General features: G+C 43.7%; 1 pseudogene; it reads right to left on the bottom strand.

Moving 5' to 3' along the window:
• Positions 1 to 4,916: 4,916 nt before the first annotated feature.
• LOC108399256 (single-stranded DNA-binding protein, mitochondrial pseudogene) lies at positions 4,917 to 5,426 on the bottom strand (annotated as a pseudogene).
• Positions 5,427 to 7,364: the final 1,938 nt, after the last annotated feature.

Here is a 7,364-nt window from a genome sequence, read left to right as displayed (position 1 = left end):
CAAATGAGTATCATTCCCTTTAATCAAGCTAGAGATAACCAACAAGGCTGGATAAAGGATTGGAGATTTATAAATCTCTTTTTTCTTTTTGATGGGACTATGACACAATTAATAATTACATGTGACTTATTTTACTTTAATGTAGATACTATTTTTACATAGTAGCTACTTCTAATGTGCCCATTAGAGAAGAGAGTAGGACAAAATTTAAAGCAAAGAAAAACAACTATGTGCTGTCTCTTTTATATGGGGTGTGCTACTATATATTCTTTTTGCTGAACATTAAACTGTGGCATAGAGCTAAAAGGGAATGCAAAAAGTCCAAATAAACCATCCACCTAGTACTGAATCCAAACCACCTGAGTGAGGTGTATTTATTCCTAAGGGTCACCATGGCAGGTTGTTCTCTGTCCTCTCTCAAAGCCCACTCTTTCTTAAACTATTCTTCTATAGTGACTCTTCACTGTCCTTTAGGCCCATTTCCTGTTGTCTCCTCTGAAGACTGAACAGCTAGACAGCATTCTCCTAAAGCTAGAAAACCTGCATTCCCCTGGCAGAGTCCATAGATTCAGTGATTTTACCATTCTCTTTCTGCACTGGTGTTGTATTTATTTATCTAACTTGAATACTTAGCTTGTGAAGGAAGAGCCCTGAGCTTCCAGGAATTAGACAATCTGGTTCAAATTGTTGCTGTGGCCGGGTTCTGAACCCAAGTTTAGCTGCTCGTCTCTCAAAATACCAAAACTCAAGAGACAAATGTCAGTGGAAAGGAAAGGTTGCTTTACTCAGGAAGCCAGCAACCTGGGAAGATGGTGGACTAGCATCCAAGATCGCCCCCCAAGTGCCTTTCAGAGTGAAAGCACCGTGAAGGGGAACATCATGGACACAGAGGAGGCTGCCACAGAACCTCTGGGACGTAATCAGTGGCTCCCGGGCAGACTTGCTGGTGTCAGAGAGGCTCTGTGCTTCCCAACTGCCTAGTAATGGAATGTCCTTATCTGTGGTTTCCAGGGGGCTCCAGGCAAACTCCTGAAACTCAGAAATATCTGGTTAGAGTGCAACATGGAGGGTGACGTTTAACTTCATAGCTTGTTTCAAAATGGAGTGAGTTAGACTTTGTTAGAGACCCTAACGTTAGACCTTGGTTTAGTAGTATGAGGTGAGATGGCCAACACTCCAACCTCTGGACAGCTACTAGACATCTCCTCTAATTTGTGACCTCTCAAGTGGTTTTAATGCCCAGTTAGCTCCACTTCATAGGTTTCATTCCTCCGATGTCCACAACAGATTTAAAAAACATAGTCTGCTCTCCAGTGCCCATCTCTTTCCTTGATTCTTCACCCTTGAAAATGGCCTTCTTCATATTTCAGTAATGGAGGCCATCAGGCTTAAAATTCCTAAATTTTCCTTTCACACATACACAGAAAAACCATCTTCCACCCATTGCTATCCTTACAATTCAAAAGATGTATTCTTCCTGTTGTTGAAGATTAATGTCCCCAACTGTGCTTCAGAATCCATCCCCTTCTGCCTCTCTGGGGGCCTTTCACTCTTCAGCTTTCCCTTTAAGAAACTTCTTCCCCAGCATCTACAAACACGTTCAAGACTCTAACATATAAAACCCTTCTCCAAATCCAATGCCCTCTTCTAGTTGCTCACTTTTCTTTTTTTATGTCTTCAAGTCAAATTTCTTGATGGAAATAACTCTACTTCTTCCCTCCCAACCCTGTAACTGGGTTCCTGTTCCCAGCAATGCCAGGAAAGACAGCCAGGCAAAGATTCCCATCAATTTCCTGATTGCCAAATGCTTATCTAGCCTTTCCTGGTCACTCTGTAGCAATTCTTACTTTTGCCCACTTTGTCCTTGAGGTCATCCTCTAGATTTTGAGAACCCCAGTTTCTCCTCACTTAGAAGTTTTCCCTACAGTCATTTTATTCTCCTGATCCTCTGAGGGACTGAGTTCCCTCTCGGGTTCTCCTATATTTGCTTAGGAGATTTCGACCTCTCCCCTGCTTCTGACACCTAAATTCTCAGAGATCTCATGTTTACATTTCAGCTCTGCTTTCTCTTTCTGCTCCAGACTTGTACACCCAACTTTCTTCAGAAAAACCTCCATTTATATGCTTCTTAAACACCTCCAACTTAAATGATTACTTTCTTTCTCCTGTTTTTCCCACTGTCCCTCTTCCTCCTGCATTCTTTTTCGGCTGGTGGTTTCATCTACCCAGTTTTACTGCAGCAGAAACCTGGAATTAATTCTGGACTTTTCTCTTTGGTTCTCCCTGCCCCCCACACAGCCAAACCTTCACATCCTTTCCTAAGCCCTTCTCATGTCTAGCTCCTCCACTTCATCCCCAGTGCCATGCCCTTGCCTCATCATCTCTTGTGTGGATTCTTGACATAGCCTTCCAAATGGTGTTTCCACCTCTGGATTGGCCTCCACTCCCTCAGCCCTCCATGGTCCTGACACAGTGCCTGCGCTTTCATGGTTCTGCACTCTCTATGGCCTTTCACAGCTTCACAGCATCTGCATCCCTCCTGATCAGGGCGCAGAGAGCCCTTCACATCTCACCTGTGCTGCCTTCCCCACCTTCTTATCCACTCTCCTCATCCCCCAGCAACATCCCTCTATGTCTTTTGTCAGAACCCCCTTCCAGGAATGCCCTCCAAAGCCAGAGTATGTGTTACCTCCTCCACAGAAACTTCTACAATTAACTGTCCCAGGGAGGGCTGGCAGGGACAATGAAGGGGTAGTAATCACTCCCTTCTCTTTTCTGCCTGTGAATCTTTCACATACTTACAGTGTTGACTTATTGCTCTGCACTGTTAATATTTGTTGCTATGTCTCTCTCCCTTCCTGGACTCTGAACTTTCTGAGGGTAGAGTCCAGCCAATTATCTTTGTATTCTCTTCTCTGGTGGTGCCCATGATATGGTAACTAAACTAAAGACAAGAACTATGCTGCCAAGTGCTCAGGGATGTTGAAGACCTGCTGACTGGTTCGCCTGCCTCCCCTGGAGGCAGTGAGCAGCCAGAGGTCTGGCACTGCTTTGTTCCCCCACCACCCGTGGCAGTGCCTAGTGTGTGGTGCCTGGGACACAAGTAATACGTTTGCCAAATGGATGATGGTTGTTCTGTCTTGGGATAGTAGGCTGTCCCTGGTATGGCTGTTTTAAAAATCGGTGTGTTTGGACACTGCATAAGAACATGTAGATGGATAATTACATATTAGTGAAAAACATATGGGGAGTCTGGCTAGCCAGCCCCCTCCTCTGGGACCTCCAGTAGTGAGTCACTAAATCCATGTGTGGTGCCCGCACGTGCTCCTCTGGGCAGGCTGTGAGGCTGCTCATGCAGCAAGGGGTCAGCAAGAGCAAGGAGGGAATGCAGAGCTTCTAGGCATCTCCTCTGTCTACTCCGGGTCTTTGAACTGGAAGCTCAGGGAAGGTTCAATCTGAGGTGCAGAGAGAACAAAGAGTAACAAAGGCATGTAAAGGCGGGAACAGAGGGAGGGGGGGAAAAATGAAAAAAGAGAGAAGGAAGGAGGGAGAGAGACAGAGAGACAGAGGGAAACAGAGTGGCGGAGAAGCAGAGACACATAGAGAGAAACTTTCCAGGGCCAGGTTCCAGGCTTTCCTAAGTCCCAGCTGTGCTTCCAGACTTCAGGTTCTGTAAGCTACCACATGTCCTCTTGAAGAATTCTCTCCGTCTACTTTGGCTCTTATGCATTGAGCAGCCAGAGTGATTTTTTTTAAGTCAAATCTGATAATGGCCACACTCGCCTTCTTTTATCTCTCCAACTTGCTGTGTTCACCCTGGCTACAGGGCCTCGGAATGTCACATCCCCTTTACCTGGAAGGGCCTCCACCCACTCCATTTGGTAACTTTACTTATATGATTCATTGATTGTCTCCTCAAAACTGTCCTTTCTGTAGTTACTCATCAGTGGTGCTCAAATGCTTGGCCCAGTGCCAAACACATAGTACACCCACAATGGTTTGTTGAAAGAAGGAAGAAAGGAACAAAATATCAGAGTCACTGGTTTTGCTGTGGTTTGAGACTTTCAGTTAAATACCCCAAATACCTCCCTTGGCTCATCTCATGATTTCAGTTCTCCCTTTAGGGATTCCTTCTTCCAGGTTAATGAGCATCCTCCCTCTGGGCATGTCATCGTTCACACTTTCAGGCAGAGTCAGGTCTTCCTGAAGGGGCTCTGTGATGCTTAGGAAACAGCACAGCAGGCTTTGGGACATGAGCCCCAAGAAAGGCATTAAAGCAAGCCTTCTGATGCTTACTTTATGAGAGAGAGAGAATAAGAGAAATGGACAGAGAGAGAGAGAGAAAGTCAGGGCACTAAATCAATTTAAAATCACATATCAAAAGGAGCCACAGGCTTCCAAGGAATCTCCTTGTCATCAGTGTAGCAAAAGAGAGGTGATTTCCCCCTCTTCTTCCCATACACAGAAATAGACTTGTTTTTTCATGGTCTTCTGAGAATTCTGGTCCAGTAAAATAAAGTGAGGGAAGTGTCTTCTATTTTCTAATAATCCACCAAGGAGTCCCTAGCAGAGCATGGCCTGCCGCCTCTCCTGGGAAGAAGCCCTAGTAAGGCTCCATCTGCAAGTGAAAAAGAATAAAGAAGGGAGGAAAACAAAGTGTGCTTTCCCTGCCTTCCTTTTATTTTGGCTCCATGAATTGACTCAGTGTGCATAGCTGGGTCCTCAACTCCCTCTCCCCTACAAATGAGATTTTTTTGTTCTGGGGGCAACTTTCACTGGATTAGTAAAAATTCTTACATTACTGTATGCCTTTTTTTAATATATAAAAGATTATTTAATTCTTGTCCCTAGAAACTATAGTTGACATGATTTTGCAGTCAGATTGTCCCAAACAATGACCAAAGAAGAATCATCCACTATCTGCTTTCTCTTGTCTGGTCATTCAGAAATGTACTGTTATCAGCTGTGATTGTTGTTGCTTGTCTCCCCACATTATTTTTATCCATGAATTCACCAGAGTCTACTACTCCTCCACATAAATTCAAGACCCCTTTTGCACATATTCTTAGGTCACCCTCTGAGGCCTGGCTGGAATACTGAAATTCTGTGTCATGCTGTCTTTGGACTGATCCTGCCCATTTGGTATGCTTCATTTTCCCCTGATCACCACATCTCATCTGTTGCTAGAGAATATATTGTGACTGGGTTTTTTCCTTCCACCTGTCTCATGACAGGGTCCTGATTCGCTCACCCAAGTAACTGTGCGTGACTCAGAGATCTTTCAAGAACCAAGCCGTTAGCTGTTCAGATTCATGTCTTGCAAACTGATGAAGTCCCTGAAACACAGGTCTTGGAAACACAGCTTCTATTTTCTTTTCCCTTAATCTAATCTTTAGTCTTTTCCTAACAAAGAACTTGTGCCCCATGCCCCACCACCTGACCCTCCTACTGTATGTCTTTTAATCTCAGTATGAGGAGATAGTATAGCCAAAGAGAACGCTAAATCACTCAAGTGCCTCCACCAGGATGGAAGCATTCCCTTCTCTCCCATGAAAATCTTAAAATTCTCTCCCATGTATTAGCACCTTGAGTTCTTTATTTCTCAAAGAGAACCACTTTGCCTCTGACTCTGAACCAACACCCTGTACCTGTGTCTGTTTACTACCTATCCACTCCAATAGTTTCCCCTTGATTAGCTTTAACTCATTTGTGATGATGACATGACAAATGAGGAGGAGGGTGAATGTGTACCCAGCTCTGCTCTGCTGGCCACTGGAGCTCACTTCATTGTTTCCAGTATGCTACTTGAGATTTATTTGTAATATTAATATTCTTAATTGTTCTCATGTTCTTGTTTCTTTATTCAGTGCCTAAAGTCCTTAAGGAAAAGAATGTACACACCCACACACATATGCACACTCACTAATTTCCAATTCAGTTAAATTCAGAAAGCACCTACTCTCTTGGGTCAGGGCCTGGCACGTGAGTAGGTGCATCCTGGGCACAGAAAATATAGTAATTATAGACGAAAACCTTTTAAAAATAGATGTGACACTATCTCTGTCTTGAATATGTTCATAGACACCAAGTTCTTTGGGAAACAATTTAAAACATATTTATGTATGTGTTAAAAAGTGCATGCATATGAGAAAACATATACACAAGGAAACAGCTCAAATTATGTTAGTTGATTTGTAAACATACACATAAATGGTCAGAATGCACCTATATCTGTACCAATAACACAACACAAGATCAGTTGGGAAACCTTGCAGAGTCAGCACCTGCGTTAGGCATTGACAGATGAAATATTCCCAAGAGAGAAAAGGAGGAAGAAGAGACATGTGGTTACCAAAGGGAAGGGGCTGGGGGACAGTGGGTGGAGAGGGAGGGAGAAGGGTATTAAAGGGCATTATGATTAGCACATATAATGTAGGGGGGCACGGGGAAGGCAGTACAGCACAGAGAAGATAAGTAGTAACTCTATAGCATCTTACTATGCTGATGGACAGTGACTGCAATGGGGTATGTAGTGGGGACTTGATAATATGGGTGAATGTAGTAACCACAATGTTGCTCATGTGAAACCTTTATAAGATTGTATATCAATGATACCTTTATAAAAAAAGCAAATAACAAAAAGAGAAGAGGAGGAAGTTCATTGTAGGCAAGGGAAGACCCACACAGAAGGTAACAGTAGATAGAAAACACTTGAGTTTCTGGAGAACAGGGAGGAGTCAGGTGTGACCTGTGATGTGGAGATACAATTTAGTGAGGAAAAGACTATGGGATGGGTCTGAAAAGACAGGGTGGGACCTGTTAAGAAATTTCCTCTTCATCCTACAGATAAAGAACTTTGCAAGGTTTCTCAGCAGAGGTGAGAAGGGACAGAATGGTTGAAGTCCCCCCTTTATTCCTGGGGGATCTGTTCCAAGACCCCCAGTGGATGCCTGAAACCACGGATAGAACCGAACCCTATTTATACTGTAATTTTTCCTGTACATACACACCTATGGTAAAGGTTAATCTATAAATCAGGCACAATAAAAGAATAACAACTAATAACAGCATAGAAAATTTAAATTGTGCTATCATAAAACGTGAATATGGTCTCTCAAAATATCACATTGTACAGTACTCGCTTCTTGACACGATGTGAGATGATGAATGCCCACAGGAAGAGATGAAGTGAGGTGAATCGTGTGGGCACTATGCCACAGCATTGGGCTGCTACTGACCTTTCCTCAGGGGGAGAACCGTCTGCTTTTGGACCCTGGCTGACCATGGGTAACTAACTGAAACTACAGAAAGCAAGACTCCAGATAAGGGGGGTGACGAGTGTATGCGTTTCAACAAGATTTTCC

Source organism: Manis javanica, chromosome 2, assembly GCF_040802235.1.
Source record: "Manis javanica isolate MJ-LG chromosome 2, MJ_LKY, whole genome shotgun sequence".
Lineage (NCBI taxonomy): Eukaryota > Metazoa > Chordata > Mammalia > Pholidota > Manidae > Manis > Manis javanica.
This window is presented reverse-complemented; position numbering and strand designations above follow the sequence as displayed.